Source organism: Maniola hyperantus, chromosome 2 (assembly GCF_902806685.2).
Source record: "Maniola hyperantus chromosome 2, iAphHyp1.2, whole genome shotgun sequence".
NCBI classification, from domain to species: Eukaryota; Metazoa; Arthropoda; class Insecta; order Lepidoptera; family Nymphalidae; genus Maniola; species Maniola hyperantus.
The window spans coordinates 12207781-12232147 of NC_048537.1; the positions used below are offsets into that span (position 1 = coordinate 12207781).

The 24367-nt window shown below is 36.4% G+C and overlaps 1 protein-coding gene across 1 annotated transcript in view; it reads right to left on the reverse strand.

Moving 5' to 3' along the window:
• The window catches only part of LOC117991328 (nyctalopin-like), a 116470-nt gene that overhangs the window by 18111 nt on the left and 73992 nt on the right, over positions 1-24367 (reverse strand). The window contains exon 2 of the mRNA XM_034978896.2: positions 16552-16640. The gene's annotated coding sequence lies outside the window, so the exon portion shown is untranslated. The remainder of the gene's footprint in view (positions 1-16551; positions 16641-24367) is intronic.

Here is a 24367-nt window from a genome sequence, read left to right on the forward strand (position 1 = left end):
ATGTACCAGAAAATACAGAGTTAAAATGGCTTAATTAAAAAACACCATAAGTGCTTATTAAAACTTGCTTTATTTTGGATCCCAAGTATCTATAGTTTATACCCCATACTAGACTACATCAAATGAGTCGCAAGGAGCTTCAGGCGGTGCAGAACAATGGTGTCTCAAAAGGAGACATGTCCAGCAGTGGACGTAAATCGGTTTATACTGTTGATGATGACATATCTTTTATATTAATAGTAGGCAATACTGATAGGTTGAAGAAAAAAGTAATTATAACCGTCACCACATTACAATGAAAAATATTGTCAAACTATTCAAAAGAAAAGTTATGTAACGGGACAAAATCACTATTATTTGAAGACTGAATGTACCGAATAATAATTGTGTAGGTATATAGGTTACTTCCCACCGAAACACTACTAGGTCGCTACGAATAATAAGTAATAATTATTATTATGTGAACAGCAATATTCAAATGTGCAAAATACCGGTTCCACGACATTTTAATGAGTCTTTTTGTCTTTTGGCATCTAATTTATGTATCCTATTAGCTTCAAACTTGAGGATATAGAGCTTGTCATTCCCGTGGGAACTGTCTAGTGTCTACCTATGTTAGACTAAGAGCCAGCGCGTGCCAGAATTTTGGTTATTTTAGAAAAACTGAAAGTTTATCTGCATATTGTCCCCAACACAGGGAGGAAAGATCGGCGACTATGAAGTTTGGATCATGGTGGGTTTGGGGGATAACAGGTAATAAAGATGTAAAAAATCTAACGTCGAAGTATAAAGTAGTTTTTTTTACATTTCTTCGAAATAGTATTAGAATCCACCTACGTAAAGTCAAAAGTAAAACGTAGGAATTTGTTATCGCACTTAAAACTTCTAGAAATTAAATTATAACACAAAGCTAGAGAAACCGGGCACTAGTTTTTTAAACTGCATCGAGCTACGGAAGTAGGGAGCGGTAGTTTCTTCCTTTATAAGTCCGTAGAAACATTCCTACAAAATAACAGGATTCATTAAAATAGCTAAGTGGACCTGAAGTGGCAGACTCGCTGCAACTACAAACTTGGACACGCATATTTTGGAACAGTAAAATAACTTTTTGACAATGAAACTAACTTTTGGAAACAACGTCCATACCAAAAAAAATATAATCTATAATATAAAAATGAATCACTAAAGGTGTTGCTCATCGCAAATCTCGAGAACAGCTGAACCGATTTCACTAATTCTTTTTTATAATATTTCTTGAAGTACAAGGATGGTTCTTACGGAGAGAAAAATTTAAAAAAATTTAATCGACTGTTAGGCGGTACGAAGTTCGCCGGGTCAGCTAGTAAGTAATATATAAAACGAAAAGTTACGTCCGCTAAGAAAGGATTTTTGAAATTTCAACCCCTAAGGGGGTAAAATAGCGGTTCGAAATTTGTATAGTCCACGCGGACGAAGTCACGGGCATAAGCTACTTATTAAGTGTAATAAAATTTAAAGTCCCCCGCCACGCTGAGTTCGTGTTTGCTTGAGCTAGTCTCAGAAAATACTGTAGAATATACAGATTTAAATTCTGACAAAAATTCTGACTTCCACAGTATTGATATCAAACATCCAGTTACTGACTTAGGTCAAATTTTCTTCCCTAGTTAATCATTGATATTAAGCAACTAGGTCACTACAAATAGCTATTACTAATCTTATAGTCACAACAACTAAAATTCTGACGTAAAATTGGTAAGTGGAAGGAACGCCACACGCACACGCACGCCCCCGCGCTAACCCCGTGCGGGCGAGCCACACTTTAAAATTAAACCCAATTTAAAGTTTACTCAACAATGATAACAGGAAACTTTGATACATTACATCTTAAATTATATTAGGTACTTTCTTAGTAACTAATGGCAAAGTAATTTATTCTATTAAGGTTTCAGTAAAAGCTTTCCCTAACTAGAGAGTTCGGAGCTTTGTAACATGTCTACTTACCAAGAGGTTTTCTGACTTACTAAGTGTATATTATGTACTAGAGTTCTCTTTATGCAAGCATTTTCCCGGTATTTACCTAACTAAGGTCGGCTCATTATTCTTACTCACATTAGACAGACTACGATTTTGTAGGATGCCAGAGCAATCTGACCTTTACAACTCAGAAAATTAGGTCAGAGTAACTATTAAGCTAAACATTAATCACTGTATTACGAGAAGGTAGGCACTAGAATTATCGAAATGCTTGATTAATGATGACGCTTTAGCCACAGAACACCAACTATTTACTTCGTAAAGAGGCGACACTCCTTCCGCCAATTTATCGTCGCCCGAACGTCATGGCATGGCTACTGGCACTGCCGCGCTGGCATCACTCGGTTCTTCCTTGGTCACGCAAATGAGAAGCAGGATCTCCTTAAGCATAGCGCTGTCCTTTTCCCGCTGGATTGGTTTCGTTAAGGTCTTAAGATTATTGAAAACGGCCGTTACCAACACACACAAATTGCGCGGGCAGGCTGGTGATCCAGTAGTAGTAATAGGTAATTATATCGATTCGCTTGTAGGTATGTTGTGTCTGTCTGTCTATCTGTCGTGTCTATCAAGTAACCTATAGGGTACCTACTGATAAATCTATTTAGGTACTTAGGTATATAAAAGGAAAAGCTGACTGACTGACTGAATGACTGATCTATCAATGAACAGATCAAAGTACTGCACGGATCAGGCTGAAATTTAGCAAGCAGATAGTTGTTATGAAGTAGATTTCCGCTAAGAAAGGATTTTTGACAATTCAATCCCTAAAGGGGTAAAACGGGGGTTTGCTATCGGTGTAGTCCACGCGGACGAAGTCGTGGACATAAGCTAGTTCCTAACACGAACAAGATCTAAAGAAATTACGAACTGTTTCAAATTATATCCAAAATAACAACACAATATTTAGTACGCTTAATTGCTGATACTAAAACCGTTTTGAGTTGTTCTATTTTGTATTACCGTGATCAAATCGAAAATTTGTTCCCATGAAACCTCAGTAGACGTCAAAATACGTGTATAGGTGTTTATAAACTCCCACGAGACGCTCCATGTCTACCACAGTGGCCGGACTCAGTTATCCGATGATCTATGTAATATAGACAAGCAGTATCGATTACAATTTATTGGATTACGCAATATTGACATTTATCTTAACGTATTACAGCTTACTTTAGCTTCTACTATTTCGTGTATAAATTCGAAAAGTGTGCGGTAAGCCGTACGTGCGGTACTTAACCCATTGGACGGCTATCGGATATCAGACGCGGTACATTCAAATTTTCAAACAGATATTGGGATATGGACCATGAAACCGCAGATTAAAAGTAAATAAAAGTATCTGCTTTTTATGAACCTATATGAAATGTAAATGCTTTCTTAATAGCCATTTTGAGTCCGTTAAAGATTTAGGCCTCGGGTTTTATCCTTCGTATACCAATTTAAACCTTATTATAAATTTTTATTTATTAATAAAGAACCGTTTAGAGAACACGAGCAAATTTTGACAACCTCACTGGCACAGTGGTATACCTATGCTGTAGTCTCAAAAGTGGAAGGTCCTAGGTTCGATTCCAGGTTGTACTTATCTATTAGGGAATTAATAATTATTATTTTTAGTTAGCTGTGGTCTGGTCAGATGAAAGTGGCTAGTGGTTGGCCGTGGTTAGTTATCAGCTCGTTTAAACTACATTTCAACGTCATAACCACAGATGTATATCGCTGGTCATAGCTGAAAATGGGAAGGACAAACTCGTTATGACGACTAAAAACTTGACTTAATTTACCTACCAAAAGCTGTGGTGCCTAGTCGTTTATATTTTTTTTAGATTATCAAATTATCCAACTAAATAAATCTATGTCACAACCTACGGGGTGAAAACTATGATGATTAGGTGTAAATCTATCTGTCTATCTGTTACCTTTTCAAGGCCCATTCGTGCAACCGATTTAGACATTATTTTGGTTACAGGTGGCGGCAGCTTGCATCGATGATTTTATCTCGGAAAATTTAAGAGTTTCCAAGGGATCTGAAAAAAACCTAAACCCGCACGAAGTCGCGGGCATCATCTAGTTTCTAATAAACTACAGAGCAGGATAGTTTTTACCGCACGTCTTATATAGGCCTTAAATCAGAGTTAATCGTGACGAATGCTTTAATCGTTGTATTGGTTCACGAGAAAAATAATTATGGAACTTTGAAATGTTATATTCACGGGCGGTCAAGCGAAACGGTGGGAACGTTTTAAATTTGGCTTAATCTACATTTGATCCGAACGGAACTTTTAGTGGTTTTTTAGACCACAAACGTGGATACTATTTTTATTACAAACGTGACGTGCTAATATATTATTCCACGCTTCACGAACCCATTTTGTTTGAATGAAAAAGTTTTGTGAAACAATAACACGTAATATTTCACGAATAAATATTTTTGTATCTTATGGTATGTTGGTATATTTGTATTTTATGGTCGACTATAGGTATTAGGTATACTTACCACACTTCACTCCGACTCTACCTAAGATATTCAAATGTTGACTGAATATTTTCGCCATTTTTCCGTTTGCGAAATTCCACTAGATTTGTACCTATCATTATAAAACTGATTTATTATCTACAAAGATTGCCTTGGACTTATTGAAAAAAAAAACACATCTAATCTCATAAGATCAACACGGCATTTGAGATCACAAAGTTAAAAACCTTTCATAGATAAAAAAAGGCTACATTTATTACTATGCAAAGCCATCCAGGTGGCCTGTAAAGCTTCGCTTTCAAACGCAAAACAAACAAAAAGTTAGAAGCTTTTTAGTTCAGAGCTACTCACACAATATGCATATTTTTATTCTGCCGTTTTGCGGAGAATTATTTATTAATCAACTTCCTAAAAGAAGAATTTTTCCAATTCCATCCCCGTGAATATTTTATATTTGTCCGCGCATCTGTTGAAGCGGAGATGAATGAATTTTTATACACCACTCGTGTAGGTTTATACGTGGTTTTTATACGCTCTACTTTTTTCGGATAGAGGATCTATATATAGGATAGCTGAAACTGTAAAACTCTATTTCTCAAAACAAAATACCTCGCTGGCTATCGCTTACGGCTATGTCTGCGTCGCAAAAGATTTATCCTTTATTTCCCTCTATTCGTTCCTCTGAACGATGTTTTATCATAAGCGTTTATACTTTATGTTAAGCCTAAGGGTTAGAGAATAATACAACTGATGGTGTTTGGACCTGAAGGAAAGTAAGTTGCTTCAACTTCAACACAACAGCTTCAACTAGTTACTAGTACAATATATGCCCACATTAAGACCTCTAACAATATAGCGTGAGGATAGAAGTTTATTTATGAAAGATTTCATTAAAAAAAAATTAAAAAATTGATGATGCCCGCTTACTTACTTACTTAATTACTCCGTAACTTAGTCCGTAAGTTTCGATTTTTATTAATCCCGTGGGAACTCTTTCCATAAAAGTAGTCCTGTGAAAGATGTCCTTCCACGGGATACAAGCTACCGCAGTACAAAATTTCGTTAAAACCAGTTTAACAGATGGACTGTGAAACGTGAAAGCTAGTAGATAGACAGGACAGACAGACACACTTTCACATTATGCTATTAGTGTGTATTATGTAGGTATACACACCTATAAAATTTTGCCTACCTTTATGTCCAATGAAAGTAGAACAATCAACAAATAATCCACCGGATAGCACAGGCCTTTATTTTTTCGTGTGTATTGTAGAACTTAAGTATCTACGTAAATTTTATGTACTAAACCTTCATAAAATTTACGTACATTCATTAAAATAAAGAAACTTTTACGCACGTAGCGTGTACTGTAGAGTCCACATAATTTTTGAGGGCGAAACGACTTCTGCTAAAATATTAACATACGACTCGGATAACGTACATTCGGTGGTAAGGTACAGGAACTTGCGAACGACTTGTCCTACCTGTAACTTGTAAGTACGTTACAATACAACCAAGGAACTATAATAATATCCCGCACAAGATCGTTCGAAGTTCACCTTGCTTAGTACCTATCGGTGAGTGTTACCAATCATTATTTTTTCGTAGGACATAATATTAGGTAATAAACTAACTTCTACTATCATCATAGTATCAGCTAAATGTGATCCTGAGTTCTATTTGAATTCTGAATTCTATTGAGAATAAACTGTTTGGTTTGACTTTCTTCCAGTGAATATTATTTAATTTGTAAACTTCCAAATACATAGGTACATACTTATGTAAAGTTAGTTTTTGTCATAATATTTTAACAAACTGCCCAAACCTTTAAAAATATGAATTATACCTATTATGTTTAAAAAATTATAAAAAGAATTAATGAAGATAAAATTATTAGAGACAGAGAGAGACAAAAAAATTTTTTTTTTGTTACAGACTCAACTAAGATTTTCACACGTTACTACGTTAACGTTACCTAAAGTTTTATCACGTTCAGAAAATAAGCCAATACTAACCGTAACACTGACACAATTTTGTGAGTTCTGATATCTTTTTATTTTATTTTAAGGGCATATATCCTATTTTTATTAATTCCCAAATGGTTATCCTCTTCATTCGAATTCACGTCAAGTCCCCCGTATTTGTAATTCAACGCGAGGTCCCACGCGGCGTACGTATTGTTTCACCTACAACCGCTAAAGGGGAAGTACTTTGTTCATAAAACATTTATTGGACGCAAAGACTTTTAAACGCTATATTAATGAAAGGTAGGATAAAACTGTGTGGAAAGTCAAAAAAGAGGTCATTTGGCTACAAGTTCTTGTCATAATTTTCTTTGCAAATGTTGGTTATAAAAGTGAATATTTCAATCACCTTAGCACGGAGTTGTGATTGTTACATTGTTACAATTGCAAATCCTTTGTATACGCATTGTGGCATTGCACAAAATTGATCTAGCTACTTTTTCTTAGCTGACTAATGAAAGGACTAGATTTCAACACTGAGTTATTTTGTTCAAGGGGCGGATCGACGACTGAAAATCCGGCAATGCAATGGCGGTTCTTGTGGTAATGCAAATGTACATGGGCAGCGGTAATCACTTAACTTTTCGTAAATACTTCAAAACCATTTGTAAAAATTAATTTTAATAAATTCTGATTTATTTTATAGAAACACCAGAAACCCGCCTAATCGTTTACTGGCTATAATACCAATTTAATTTAAAAACACGCAGAATCTTGCAGAAAAGTATGAATAAGGCGTTATGCATGGTGCTGTGCTAGATAGATAAATAATGAGAGTACATATATCATTATTTTTACGACAAAAATGATTTAAATACCCTTTCTATTCTTTTGAATCTCTTTGATTGGACGCGGATCGCTAATGAAGTCGCGACTTTCAAAAGGGCGAAGTAAGGTACAAGCTATTGAGACGTGAACAATAGGTTGACGTAGCCAGTTTATAATTAATTTAATTCTTTAAAAAGTTCCCAAGGATGTCAAATTTAAAAGTTTTTGATTAATTAATATTGAGCTTTTTGTTCTTTACTCTACTCTGTCTTTATATATAAAATTCAAAGTCCTGACTGACTAACTTATATATCAACGCATAACCTGATCCGCTGGTCCTAGAAACATAAATTTTGGAGGGTGTGTTCTTTGTAAAGAGTAGGTATCCACTAAGAAATATTTTTTTGTAATTCCACCCCTAAGTGGGTTAAATGGGGATTTGAAATCTATGGAGTCCACGCGGACGAAGTCGCGAGCATAAGCAGCGCGCTCCCCGGTGCACTCCATAAAAATTTAATACTAACCGATCAATCTCAATGAAGTTTTGTAGACATTTTTCACAGTTGGTAATCTCGAAGAACTTTATAGAGTTTGATTTTTTCATGTTCAAATGAGAACCAAACTACTTGTGTATGGAATGCGTTACGAATAAACTCCTCTTAGGTTAGCAGTGCTAACTGCAAAATCATTAGGCAGGTACGGTAAATTGCGATGCAACCGGCTAGATAAATCACGCTAACCTTTTACTAATCCGTACGTGTTTCAGTTTATCAAACCCATATCCCTTAGTGGTTTCTACACAGGATCACACTGGAAGGCTAATAGCTAGGTAGTAACTACCTACGGAATTGCTGCTAGATTGGAAATAACCACAAATGTAGATTTTCATTGGAATACCCAAACCTGCATTCGTCCTCATCATCATCATGATCAACCCATCGCCGGCTCACTGCAGTGCACGGGTCCCCTCTCAGAGTGAGAAGGGTTTGCCATAGTCTACCACGCTGGCCATGTGTAGATTGGTAGATTTCACACATATTTGAGAACATTATGGAGAACTGTAAAGCATGCAGGTTTCCTCCCGATGTTCATTCCCGTTAAAGCAAGTGATATTTAATTATTTAAAACCGACATAACTCCGAAAAGTTAGAGGTGCGTGCCCGGGATCGAGCCCTCGACCTCCCGGAAGGAAGGAGGACGTCTTAACCACTAGGCTATCACCGCAGCACTGGACCTGCATTAGACAATAATATTGTGTTCTTCTTCTTGACTGCATGTAAAGAGACCTGTAGAGAGATGTAATATCTTGTATCATTAACCCACCGTGCCATTACAAACTTAGATTAGCTACGAATCCATACACCTAAAACCTTTCCATATAACTTCGGTACATGCATAGGTGAAGCAATTAACTGGCGACTCTAATTTCGTAGCAAAGCGTTGAGATGACGAACATCGGCCTTCGAGGTCCGAGAAGCTCTTCATTAAGGGATAGACGAGGGGCGGAGAGGAACTCGGCAAGGGAGGTACGATGTAGGGGTGAACCGTTTCACAGGTAGCATCACGTGAAAAGCCTTTTCATATTATGTAACACTCATAGTATGTGCAATACTAAAAATAGCTCGTGGAAAACCACGAAGTAATATCTCGCAAAGTTTGAAAATTGTTAAATTTAATCCGGTTTCACGGTAATTGGCTCGTGGCTAAAGAACGCGTGAGCGAGAACACTCGCATCGCTGCGTGTTAAAAAGTGAAAAAATTTATTTAAATTGAAGTAGTAAACAATCGTTAGAGCTACGTTTCACAGAAAACAAATTTTCGTACTTAGTGTGAATAATTACTTTTCCGTGAACAACAACAAGTAAAATATCAGCAGTTTTGATTTTGGAGCAAAAGTTGAAAAATCACATGTGAAATCACTTTGAAGAAAAAAAAACACCAAATGAAAATGATTTAAGGGTAGCAATGAAGCCCGTCTCTGATAGGATGGCTTTATGGGACAATTTGCATTTACACGAGCCCAAGCGCAGATTACGCCAGCTCTTATCCGCCTGCCGAAATGAGGCTCACCTCCCTCGACAACCTAGCAAACAGGCCTTTGTTTATTCCTACTGAATTTTTCACTCGCCATTTGTTTTGACGGCCCGTTTGTATTGAGGCGGTTTTTTTTACAAACGCTCTTCGAGTTGGATATTCCCTATTGTCGCCATTTTCCCCGTTTTCTAATAAAACGTTATAATAAAAGTTGTACAAACACGAACAACTGTACAATACACGAGTAGATAGATACCAGTGTACCTTTAGCCACAGAAGATATAATAGTACTAACGTTGCTATAGCGCAATGGTTATATATGGCAATTTATAAAGCGGAACAAATCCCGTAGCGTAGAACAAAAAGTATGTAATCTACTCATTAATTTTATTGACACAATAGCCTTGTTTTTATATGTTACAATAATTAGGACTATGAACAGTGCGATAGCAAATATATTATATTTTATTTTTTTACAATTATTATGTATAGCTATCTATATAGGTACCTATAGTTATTGTACGTACCAAGTGTTATTAATTATTGCTCTTGTCTCAAAGGGCTTTCTATTAAGTTAAATATTTATTATTATCAGATTACATTTTAAATGTAAATATCCTTTTTAAATACGTTTTATTTACTTGAGTAGATCTAACTTTTCATTGCATGACTATAACTACATACCCATTAACTTTTTTCGCGAGGATCTCGGGCACGGTCCTCAATCTGCACTTGGCCAGCGTGGTGAACTATGGTGAAACCCCATGCCACATCCCTTCTTATTCTGAGAGAAGATCCGTGCTCAATAGTGAGCCGGCCATGGGTTGATCATGATGATGATTTATTGTAATTAATGATACTATTAGGTATAAAAGTTTATAATATTGTAAACCTTTTAATGTAATAAGTTAAATAGGATTATAGTCATGTAATACCTTTACTCGTTATTGTAATGAGTTATGTATTACGTATCAGGCGAGCATTATGAAGTGGTTAAACAAACGTCCTTCAACGATATTGTATGACAAAGACAATGCTGAAGATATTTGGATGTATCCAACTATGAACTAAGAGCCTGTGAGGTCCAGACCTTCGTTAATCGTTCCTCCCTGTGTTAGGTACAATGCGCAGAGAAACTTGCAGCTTTTATAAAATAACGAAGGTCTGGCACGCGCTGGCTCTACTACCATGATCCTATCAAAGTGATGTAACAGATCTAAGACGAAGCACAAAGCAGTACTCGTACACGAGCTGAAATACATTTACCTAAAATGCCGCACAGAATCCCCGCTGACCCACTTTCGGATAAATACCTTTGAATCGGTCTGACAAAAGCATGTCGATGTTGGAACATAATGTCTGGCCAGTCGGAGCCCCAATTTAGAGCCCGTATACCCTATCAATGTCAGCCTGAACAAGTGGACTGAATTGTCTTAAGAACATAAACATATCTACTAGTAGAATGAACAAGCATTCGAAACCTTTGCGTGTAAAAAAGGTAAGGTATAAGACACGAGCTTTCAACGACCTTTCTGTCTCTGAATAGGTTGCAACTTACAAGGTCGCTGTCATCATCATCACCAACCCATCACCAGCTCACTACTGAGCACGGGTCTCCTCTCAGAATCAGAAGAATTTGGCCGTAGTCTACAACGCTGCCCTAGTGCGGTTTATCAGACTTCACAGACCTTTGAGAATATTTTGGAAAACTCTATCATGCATGTCTCTTCAAAATGTTTTCCATTTTTAAGTGCCTAGAAACTCTAAACACTGTTGGATATAATATTATTATAATCTCAATTACATCTGCATTATGTTATAATACAGAATGGTGCAAGCTTAGTTTAAGAAGACAAACGAAAAATTTGTTGTAAGTATATCTATTTTTCATTTCCCTTGTGACAGTTTGTCCGCTATTATGATATTTTGTAATGTTCTTTTCCTGTAATAAATATTTCATATAACTGGATTTCTAGTTACTTTTAATAAATATCTACAGTTTTGAGCCATCTTCATCTAGAATTGAGGTACTTCCCGCCACCCTATTTGTTAGTTGTTTATAACGGAATATTTATAGAATCCAGCTCGTTTGATGGAACAAATACTCCGCATATAAACTGCTAACACATCAATTACGTTAAACGACGCAAGAATGACCAATAAAATTTTATCATTCAACATTCTGTTTGATTTGGACACTCATCGATGCATTTAATAGTCAGTGCCACATAACAAAATTGCATTGGGAGTTGACAGGATTCTGTATATTAAAAGAGAGATTTAATTTTGTGGTCCACTCATTTATATCAGGGGATAAAATATTAAAGCTATAATGTAATTGATACATGAATAAGTAAGGGATTATTATTGAAGAGGATTAATTTAAAATTATTTCGATTAATTGCGCTTGATAGGTATTGTCGGTTGCATTACACTTTTGTTTTGGTAGTAGGGTAGCTTATTACAATTTTCATAGGGATCTCTAATTTTTTTAAAAATAAATATAGCCTATGTCACTCAAGAATAATGTAGCTTTCTATTAGTGTTTCTACTAATTTTCAAAATCGGTTTAGTATTTCCAAAGATTGCTTCTTATAAACAAACTTACAAACTTTACCTCTTTATAATAATACTAAGATGCGGGTAAAATTATTACAGTTAGAAATGATAAAAAGTTATACTAATGATTTAATTCGTTCGCATAAAGCACATTTAAATAAGGAGTCTTGTGTGGTCCATATTCCGAGAGCAATATTAGATTACTAAATACCATACCCAAAAATTAAACTAGGCGCATAATATACATATTCATCGAGCCCCGATCGACCTATTTGCCGCGCTGTCGCCGCCGCATAGGTAGCAAACCCTTAATCAGGAAAATTGCTGAATAATGGCTTAGTTACACAGTGCGAGTAGGTACTACACCAACAAAAATTCGCATACGGATAAGCTTCAATAGATTTCGATTTTCGATATTATTACTCAAGGGCAACCTCAACCTTATATACCTTAGCAAAACTCATCGTTTTAAACTTATTAATTTGTACGTGTGTCGATTTTCGCGAGTTTTCGCTAGGACCTCTAAACGTAGGAGTAAGGAAATTGAAATCGGATTTCATTTCCAAAAACTGTAAGTACCTGCTCGTATCTCACTTGTATATGTACAGTGCAGAGATTCGGAACTGTAAATTATTGTGATACGCATTGAGTCGATCAAATAGCTCACAAACCAGTCCACGACCAGAAATTTCACCTTTTTTAGTATTAATAGTCACTTTACCTATGTGTTGGTCTATTGGTTATAGGTTAATTACCTGTCTCTCGGTATTTTTTCTAGAGATATCTTACCAATAGATAGCGCCGTGTCCTTGTCCAGTCTATCGGGTTCAAATAACACAAAGTTCACCAATTAATTACTGATTTATTACAGTTACAATGTTACAACATAAAATAGAATACTAGAACATAGATAGTCGCCGAGTGAATACTTGCTTATGTCTTGGCAAATATGAGCAGGTCTAGCTACTGGCATGCTAGTTCACTAGCTTTCAATAATTGGTCAGCAGCTCGCACCGTGTAACTGAGCTATAATAAGAAAAATTACTAAGTAATAGAGCTCGACTGGAATTTGTACGATAATGAAACTGATCGCATAGAGTTTGCACAGCCGCTCGGTGGAATTTCTAACTGTAAATTCCACATAATCTAATTTTACTAATTCGCGAAACAAAATTTCTAATACTTAGGGTATTACCTCTCTCTTGCATATATTATTTAGTTACCTAGTTGTTGTTTTGCTCCACAACAAATGGCTTAGAATAATAAATGGCTACTTTAGAATATTAAAATACTAATGTAAGCTAAGTATCTCTGTGCAGTTTTGCATAGCTAACTAGCAGCTAGCTATAACTTTGTGGACTAAGAGCCAGCTTGTGCCAGACCTTCGTCATTTATGAAAGCTGAAAGTTTACCTGCGTATTGTTCTCAACACAAAGAAGAACGATGTTATTTTTAATATTCTTTCAACCTAAAAGTAAGACTTTTATAAATTTATCAGATCCTTTTATTGAAATAGCTACTTACTTAAAATCATTTATATTTTATTGCCGCTACAATATCGAGTTCAAGAGAATAACTGAATGACCTCTGGTCCTACCTTGCAGTTGAATGGTGTTCCATTCAACTGCAAGATAGGACCAGAGGTCAAGCACTCGTAATTTAGTGCAGTCGTTAGTTACTAAATGGTTCTATACAAAACATTTATAGAACAATAAAATATACTTTAGAAAGGATACTATAGAGGGCATAGAGCGTATAATAACTGTCAAAATCATCCTTTTTGTATAGAATTTTTGTTTATAATAGATGTACGTAATAGGTACGTATCCTATAAATATTGGGGTCCTCGACGTGGTCTAAACAATCGAACAATAAAAGTTTAATTTATGGTAGTCCTATCCCACTATTCCAGTTTTGTACGTATATTCAAGTTGAACAGAAACGTCCAAATAAGCTTTTAAGCTCTAAAAAGGTTCGTTTGTGGTATATGTATAAATAGCTGATACCCGCGACTTCGGCCGCGTCGAATTAAGTTTTTAAAATCCCGTGGGAACTCTTTGATTTTCCGGGATAAAAAGTAGCCCTCATCACTTTCCAGGTCTTTATATATACCCATGCAAAAAATCACGTCAATCCGTTGCACCGTTGCGACGTGATTGAAGAACAAACCAACAAACAAACAAAACAATAAACCAACAAACAAACACACTTTCGCATTTATAATAAGGGTACTGATTCATCATGAGTATGAACAATCTATCGGTATAGCTAGCTACAGAGCACGGGTCTTCTCTCAGAATGAGAAGGGTTTTGGCCATAGTCTACCACTCTGGCGAAGTGCTGATTGGCAGACTTCACATACCTTTGAGAACTCTCATACATGCAGGCTTCCTCACGATGTTTTCCTTCACATTTAAAATACACATAACTCCGAAAAGTTAGAGGTGTGTACCCGGGATCGAACCCCCAACCTCCCGAATAAGAGGCGGACGTCTTAACCAACTAGGCTATCACCGCTTTTTTGTGATATAAGTATTGTTGGTATTTTATTATTTTTATACCGTATATATTATGTACCATTACCATCATCATCGGTGCATCGAATAAAATGTTAACATCCACACAAAAACTTTGCTATAAAATAGTGGGTCAGGACCCATAGAGTAAGGTGTCTTATCTTCTACACGACATCCTACACGACATCGAACAGGAACACTAAATCGCTTGGCGGCAGCTTTAGGGTGGTAGCTTTAGCAACGGTCGTAGCCTCCCACTAGACCGGACCAGAGAGAGTTTACAAAATTATAAATCCAAAGTGCCCCTACCAGAAATTGAACCCGAACTTCCCATGTGTCAAAGTACTTAATACCTATAGGCTGATTTTTAATTCCGTGGAATTCTGACGTTTCTTAATGTTACCAGAGATAAAACAATTCCCACAAAGAAGAAAACTTTAAATATTGTACACAATTTGACAGTAACCGCAACTGAAGCCTCCCATCAAGCAAATCCTATAAGTAAATATCCCATGTCCCACTATCATGTAGAGTGAAGATCTACGTACTTGCTTAAAAGATATACCTACTCAATGATGTAAGAAAAAAAATCGATGAGTTCCCAACGAGTCACACTGTGACACGATTGAGTGTGACTCATTAGGAACCCACCCGGAGAGGGTGGAAGAGAGATCGTTGAAATTTGTTTGGGTACATAATATAATTATTATGCTTGGATATTTCTATAAAGCCAAGGCGTACCCGCTTGGTCATTTAAACGCAGTCAGACGTGGGATTGACATATTGGAAAATACGCATCGCTCATACAGCATTCAGAATGCCCAAAGGGGAGTGTCATTGAAAAATGATTGGTCATATTTTGCTTGTGGACACATTTGACAGGGTGTCATCGACGCATTAAAGCGTGGTCGAAATTGATTTAGGTAACCCGTTGAGTCTTTGTAACTGGATTCTAATTGAGAGGTTGGCGTTCGGAATAGGTCGTGACTTATAGATATTTCGACCTCTCTGGTGTACATTATGTGGCCGGTTCTATTTCCAGCTGGATGGTGACTCCTTTTCTTAATTGATGGAAATGAAAACCGATTAGACTGTTAGAGTACTGTGGTAGGGGTTTTCATAGAATAATAATCCCAAGGAAATATTTACCGCTAAGCAAATGCAATAAAAGCACGATCAAAATAGATCTACATGTTAAAACAAAAGAAGAAAAGTCTAATATTCCAAAATCCAAATATCGACGCGTTTGGAGCTAAAACGAAAAACTCCAACATCTTTCAGCGGGACAATATTGTAACATCGTATGGCTTTCAGAGGGCTCCCTGAAAAGACCAGTAAAACTGGATTTAAACACGAACAGCGGAGCCAAACTGTTGCAGTTGTACAAAACAGTTTTTCAATCTCGCTACAAATGGCGGAACATTTACAATACTCGCAGCTTAGAAGGAACACCGCACAAATGGTTCCCAGGTGTTGGTATATTGAAAAAATTGCTAGGGCCCAATGCACGTTTCAAAGATTGATGTCGCTTTAAGGCCGGTATTAAAAAGATTTATTCCTACTAGACTGTGTAATGTTTAGAAAATGTTACCTGAGTACTAACTTTTATTAAATACTAGCGGATACTCGGCGTGTGCTACTACGCTAGAAAAACTTAGAAAAACTCTGGAAATCATCTTCGCCTTATTGCTTTTCTAATGAAACTGGTTTGGGGCACATTGGTAGGATAATTTCAAAGTCTAGAATGGACAATGGTAGAAACATTTTTGTGTTTTATATAGATATTAAGATTACTTAACTATTTTAGCTACTATTTTTGCTGTCTTTATTTTTCCTGGGATACTTTTTGACCTCTTGACTGACGGGTTGCACTGTTGCACAACTGTCTCAGTTAGACAGTTGTGCAACAGTGCAACCCGTCAGTTCAAATCGTTGTATTTACTATGCCCAGAAATCACAAAAATTAAACATCAAATTGTATTAAGTATACTGATTATTAATATGGTCAGAATATAGTAATCAAGCCCAGAATTTCAGCAATAAGAACTCTAATTTTCTAAATTCTTTGTGCCTCGTTATTTCTAAAAGTATAGGTATTTCTAATATCGGAATCCTAAAAATAAATTATTTTTATACAAAAAAGAAAAAGAAAACTTACCTAAGTGTAGGCAGTGGCTTGATGTTATAAACTTTTGCTATATGGAGTCATGTGCCTCTGCAGTTAGGCCAACTTGGACGAATGTGTATCTGTAACAATAAAGACAATATGCTAACAAAACTTGACGTGTAACATAAAAAATGCTTTTATAACGCTACGTTACGTGTAGGAAAGTAAACATAGGAGATAATTTCATTCGTTAAGATACAACAATGAGAACCCTGTTTTAAAATTCGTGTAATATAGTTATTTCTAATCGCATCGTAGGTGGTAACATTCTATTAATATTTTAGTTTTGAATCTCTTATGCGTTTACGTCGCATTGTATAAACAGCAGTCATCTGATATCCGATGCACAAAGAATTTATACTTACTGGATTCTTCATTTTTACTGCATACCTACCAATTATACAGAGAGAGAGCCAGCGCGTGCCAGACCTTCCTTATTTTATAAAAGCTGAAAGTTTCTCTACGTATTGTCCCCAACACTGGGAGGAACGTTTGTTTGGATGTTTGTTTGGATCATGGTGGCTTTGGGAAATAACAGGTAATAAAGCTGCAGAAAATCTTACGTCAATTTTTTTATATTTTCTTCGGAGTAGTATTAGAAATCACGTCATGCATTGCCAGACACTTAGTGTTGTGGGAACCCCAGCCAGACACTCTTAAACGTAATAAAATATTAAACTTTAAAGGTGTCTGGCAGGGGGTGGCCACCACACTAAGTGTCTGGCAATGCATGACGTGATTTCTAATACTATTCTCTGTATAAATAGTTACAAATAAGATTATCTATTTGTGTACGAGTGCACTCTATTACTCCAACCTATATTGCTATTTACTAGATACCTTCAGAGTTTTTTTTTATAAAAATAGGGAGCAAACGAGCAGGTGGGTCACCATCCACGAACATTTGCAGCACCTGAGTAACCACCAATGCGTTACCGGCCTTATATCAAAACTTGTAACAGAACCTTAGCTTTCTAAAAATATTTTACCAAAATCCTTTTAACCTTTCATAAAAATACGAAATAGGTACCTAACCAGATTTCCCAGGCTATCTTATCAAAATATTCGGCGATGATTAATAATGGATGTACCCCATCATATTTATTATCTATTTGGGCTGCGTTACAGCTCTTATAATGACTCGATAAAGGATTCTCACGTTTAAGACCCATAAAGCAGACCTTCATAAACAAGCAGTATTATTTTATGGATCTACGTAATTCATGATCCATTTTACTTCCTCTAAGTTATATCAAAGGTTACTGGGTATGCCGACGCCGCGATGTTCCAGTCCATCATGAAAATAAACTCTGAGTACTGTTGGTTATGTGTATAAAAAGGGTTTTGTTGTTACAAAAACTGAAAATCGTAAAAATGTATTAGTAAATAAAACTTTTATTAGATTTTAAACAACTGAAATTCGCCTAGGTAGCACACCGTTCAATCAACCATTTTCTTTTACCTTTTATAAAAATATATCGCAGAAGATAGGATGCAATGCTCATAAGGGTCTACAAGTATAGTAAACTGTTGTATTGACTTGTGACCTGTACCCGTAGTATAAGATTTTACGTCTCACCAAACGTTGCTAGAATTCGAGAGTCGAAACACAATAACATCAAAGTAAAATGGACCTAAAGAGCCTTGAATTGAAGTCAAATATTCAATGCCACTGATTTTAATTTCGCAATGTTTCCGCTTGGAGCGCTGGCTGTAGAAGTGTAGACAAACTTGAGCTTTAAAACAAGTCATTTAAGATCCAGTTTACTGTAACGCGGAAGTATTTCGACTCTCGAATTTGGTTTGGTTTGGTGAGACGTAAAATCTTGGCCAAACACAGGAGCCATTTCAGTAACTAAAGTTTTATTTATCTTTATCTTGTAAGTTTTTCCACAAAACAAATGTACCCAACTAGTAGGTATAACGATATTTACTTTTTGTGTTTTTTTTAGTTACTTATACTAAAGACTGGATTATTCGTCCGACTAGATCCGCGTGGATTTAGGTTTTTTAACCGACTTCAAAAAAAGGAGGAGGTTCTCAATTCGTCGGAATCTTTTTTTTTTTTTTTTATGTATGTTCCCCGATTACTCGAAAACGCCTAGACCGATTTTGAAAATTCTTTTTTTTGTTTGAAAGGGTATACTTCAAAGTTGGTTACATTTCAATTTGGTGAAGATCTGATGAACATCTTCGAAGATAGATACTGGAACTCCTCAACGGATAAGAGTAAATTGCTCGCGATCAGTGTAATAGCTTAGTAAACACTAGACTTTTAACCAGTCATAGCATAATTCCATGGGGCCACTAAAAATTGTGAAATAAAAATTTTTTACAAAAAAAATAAAAACCGACTTCGTTACACAAACACTAAAAATTGAAAAATAATTTAATTTATTACCGAATATATTATGTATACAAGAGTTAATATAGTTCCATAATAATATTTTTTGGGGTCGGTGCCAATGAGGTGCCATGGTGGAGTCCCATAAAAATATGAAGTCTAGACGATTCGCGCAGCTAAAGCTAATTGGCACCGGCACCAAAAAATATTATTATGGAACTATATTAACTCTTGTATACATAATATATTCGGTAATAAATTAAATTATTTTTCAATTTTTAGTGTTTATGTAACGAAGTCGGTTTTTATTTTTTTTGTAAAAATTTTAAATCAAGTGAGAACTCTTCAATATTCCGAGATGAAAAGTAGCCTATACTTCCAAGCCTAGGTTGCAAGTTACCGTGTTACGTCTGTACTCATCAAAATTGGTTAAACGGATGCCCGTGAAAAGATAAACGGACAGACAGACACACTTTTGCATCTTTAATTTAAAATACTATGGAACCGCTTTGTCGATGAAGGTAAAATCAAAACTCTAATAAAAAAATATAACACGTTCACACCATAAAGATATTGTATTGCCAATACAAACATTAATCACGAACCAGAACACGAAGCTCGGATTTTTTGACGTAATAGTGTCCAGCATTGAAAAATGAAAACTAAGCGGAACTGGAAAATAAAATTCTAGTATCAAACTTGAAAACTATAGAATTGCGTTTACGTCGTGTAAAAGCCAAATGGCGCCCGCATTGGTACGGAGCGATAAAAGTTTGTCAAGTCCGGTTGAAAAACAGAACGCGTAGAAAACTTTCCTCTGGGGCCCTGACACAGGTGTTTCGGCCAACTGTTGTCCCCTAATCAAGTAGAAATATTTGCTTGGACGGTTCGGCGAATTTGAATCGGACCGAATTCAAACATGCTATTCTGACGTGCAGCCCACTTTCAACGCTGACACAGCGATAAACTAAAGGACATTTGACATTTGCATCAGAGTTCGCTCCTTTAACCTTATTACATTAAACAATTAGCGACTTATCGCAAAATTTTGCTCTATCTTTGTTTATTATGGAAATTGTAAAGGTGCAAGTCCAAAAGGTTGATGCAGCCGGTGAAAAGACAAAATATTCTCGGTGTTCCTATAACCATAATATTATATTACTAGAAACTAAATATATATCTCAACTACATAATATAAATGAGTATCTCTGGATGTCAAAAGTCATAAGTCAATTAATGGTTTATTCAAAATAGGTGATAAATTATACTTTTTGATGGTCGGTTGTTACATTTGTAAGATGATAATATAGTGGTGATAATTTTTAGGCGAACTTAAAACTAAAGCTGCTAACAAGCTAAGTATATGATGTCCTGAGATACATTCTATTTTAATAAATATATTGGGTACGTTGGCGACGGCAGTTGACGGCGAAGTCAATGACGAGCACAGCGTCTTATAAAATAACTCACCTGATTCTCTTATTCACATGAATGCGACCCGCCCTACGAATTTGAATCACTCACAACTGGTGGCTTCGATAAAAGACGTAGACCTATATATACTATTTATCCAACGGGGCCTGAGATTCCAGCTAAAAACATTTTTCAACTGACTTTTTCGCAGACCTTTTAGCGTTAAGAGATTAAATTCCCTTAGCTAGTTATCAATTACGAAATTAAGTATAATAAGAAAGGCTAATGTAATATCAAAATAATAAATCGAAGGAGAGTCACTTGAGAGAGTTACTTGCACTTATGCTTGCACCGTACTTACGTGGAATATGCACGCACGAGGTACACTACCATGCCAGGTTACGTCATGTGCATGATATCCCTTCAGCTAGTATGTAAGTAGGTATAGTATTTCTAAGTTAGTAACATACAGTACTTGTATGTTAAGTGCTTGTCATGTACCTATTACTGCGTGCACAAAGCATTAGGTACAGAACGGCATCTTATTACGTTATTCGTTCGCTAACTGACCAGTCAAAAAATGTGCAATGCTACCCAACAAGGGAGTTACGGATTTTCATTCGCATTAGTTCAGACATCCCCATCCCCATCCACGGATGTCCAAATATTGGCATCCACAACAACCCTAATCTAAAGCCAATCTGCTGGGATACATCTGGTGCAAGCTCTAATTTCGCTGCTTTTGCAACGCTAGAGAATCGCGAGAAAGCGATCTCGCACGGATTGTGCTTGGGCTGGTGCAAGAAGTTGATCAAGTGTTCTCCACTACATAGAATTTTGAAGAAGGTTCGTTAGGTAGTGATAAAAGGACAATATAACGCTCATAAAATCGTGGGGCTCCCTAAAACTGCCTCCATAGTTCTAAAGTCAAAAAGCATAGAAAACCCAACCTTCATATACAAATATAAGTGTTCTGTAGCCCTTTAATCAGGTAGAAACGTTTGCTTGAACGATTTCATGAATTCAAATCAGACTAAAGCAACCCAGAGTCTCTTATTCACCTGAACACTGCTCACCCTACGGAATTTGAATCAATCACAATCGACGAGGCATCAGGAAAATGCCCGTCCATTTTACTTTTCCGCCCAATTCAACGTATAAACATTATTACACAGAACTTTTTGCCGGTTCTTTTCATATTTGACAACCTCGCTGGCCCCAGAGATTCCCATTCCTAGAACAGATTTAGAATTAATAAGTTCTGAAAACTTCAAAATTGTAGGTCTCCGGTAGATAGCTATACCGGAAAATAATCACTTTCCAGCAGGTCTGATCGCAGCCAAGCGCTATCCATACTAAATATTATAAATGCGAAAGTGTGTCTGTCTGTCTGTCTGTCTACTATCTTTTCACGGCCCAATCGTTCAACCGAATTTGATGAAATTTGGTACAGTCGAGTTAGCTTATATCCCGGAGAAGGACATATGCTACTTTTTATCCCGGAAAATTAAAGAGTTCCCATGGAATTTAAAAACCTAAATCCACGTGGACGAAGTCGCGGGCATCATCTAGTAGTGAATAAATAGAAAAATTCAAAATAAATACCTAATAATCAAAACCTAATACAGGTTTTGATTATTTTATCACTGCAAATCAAAACTTTAAACTTTTAGCTTCGGGTAACTAAACCCTGTCTACTTCTTTATATCGTCCATCGATTATCGTCTCTAGGGACTTGGAGCTCGTTTGCCTGTAATTTTTCCTTTCAACTTTCTGCTAGAAACCTTGGGAAAGAGAATTAGGCTCCTCTCTTTAAATGTCCAATTACACCTTAATATTTGTTTTTAATTTAGTGAGTCACCTTGTTTCTGAGAAAAGAACCTTGAACAGTTGAACCCAGAAAAGTTTTAAATAATATGAATAACTATAGCTACTTAACAAACGAAAGATAAAAAATAAACAGTGGGAGAAAAGAGTGATCGAAAATCCTACAGCCAATTTAACAATCTCGAGTTGAATTAATGACGGTCGAAGCTACGTCTTATCTAAGAGAAAGCAGTTCGGTTGCACGCGTACCTACTGCGGAACACGCACTGATGCAAAGATTATAGTCCTTGTTCTAAGAAAAGCCTGTTTTCAAAATATACCACGGAGACTAGATATAGCGATATGCGACAATTGTATGCGGTATTCTTGTATCACGAGTACGTACTTCACTAAACCGCTCTGATATATAATTTTTTTTGGTGGTTCATAGAGGGATTATGAAAATTACTCCTTGCTTTGCTTTCATCTTGTAGACTTCATCACTTAGCATCAGTGATATGATATACTAGTACAGTACAGTAGTACTAGTATAGTAGTATGCTTAGCATTAAGCCCAATCGCTGTCGAGGATTGACTTGTTAATAAAAACAACCAACTTGACAGCCAAATAGCCGACCAATATACTACTATAAAAATAATAAAATAAAAACATTTATTGCAGGTCAGGGACCCATATAAAACATGATCACAAACAGTCAGATAGGTACTTTGAAATTCCTTAAGTTTTAAAAAAAAATTGAATTGAAAATAGTTAACATAATAAAATGGGAAAAATATTATCTCTGTTAACTTTTGAAGGCCCCACGCGTTTAACCGATTTTGACGACATTTGGTTCAGAGATAGCTTGCGACTAGGGACGGTACTTTTTTACCCCAATAAATCCAAGAGTTCCCACGAAGTTACTAAAAAAATCTAAATCCACGCGGATGAAGCTGCGGGCACCATCTAGTGTATACTTTATAAAACTTTTTAATTAACTGATTTTGTGCGCTAGAGTCAGCAATTTATAGGCTATAGGTATGTGTTTAAATAGAAGAGGTATTTATCTCTGTCTCTGAAACTCGAGTCGCGGTCTCTTGTATCGGTCACGCCCTACGCTCGGTTAAACGAAGCTCGTTACCTCATACATCCGAATAAACCTTTTGACATTCCGCTAAAGGGTTCATTTCGGTTGATTAATGTTGTAATTCAGGCGCTCGTGAGCACAAAAAAGAAACTAGAAGCGTTCATACGGTGACGGCTCGTGAGCGGAAGAAAAATGGGGAAATTTATCTGAAAGCTTGTATCGTTGCGGACCGTGAAGTATTTATATAGTAGGTACGCGACAGGTCGAGATGGCAATCGGGGTATGAGGCGGGGAAACGCCCTGCATACCCGCACGTCACCCTCGCTATCCCGCACCGGTGTAGCGCAGGGGCTGTGCGGGTGTGCAGTGTGTCATTGCCATCTCGACTACTAGGTAAACCTACTATGTGTTTTGGTTGTAAACTTACATAAAGATATGCCGCTCTAACCGTCGAAATACCGAACTTGATAAGAGTAACTGACATAGCTCAACGGGTTGCGAAGCAGAAGTGATCGTACTTTTTCTTGTCAGACTATCTCTAGAATGTCTTGTCATTGTGATATATTATAGGAAGCTTCATTCAGGACAAAAAGTTCTAAAAGCTAAGGTCCCTAGTGGGATGTTACAATTTAGACGTATCGTCGAGAGCCGTTGAGCATACAACACAGTTTAGGATCAAAATTTGATGGAAAAACCAGCAAAGTGTGAGTCAGAGTCGCGCACCGCATTCCGTACCTACTACAAACTATTTGTTCAACATTTTGTTCGATAAATCAAAAACTATTTAAAAATAAATGAAAATCTGTTTTCGAATGTACAGGTAAAACCATTGATGTTGGAATCCCAAAACCTTTCATATGATACCCCCACTTGGTATAGTTATCTTACTTTGAAAATTGAAAATATATATTCATGAACACATTTTTTAGTGGTGTAGCCACAAATTCACGGCTTGCGGACTTATTCGTTTACCTGTGCTACAAGATCTACCTATCCACCAAATTTTGTGATTCTAGGTCAACGGGATGTACGCTATAGTTTTTTTTGACAGACACGACGGACAGATGGACAGACGGACAGACAGACAACAAAGTGATCCTATATGGTTTCCTTTTTTTCTTTTGAGGTACGGAACCTTAAAAATCGAAAAACGGCC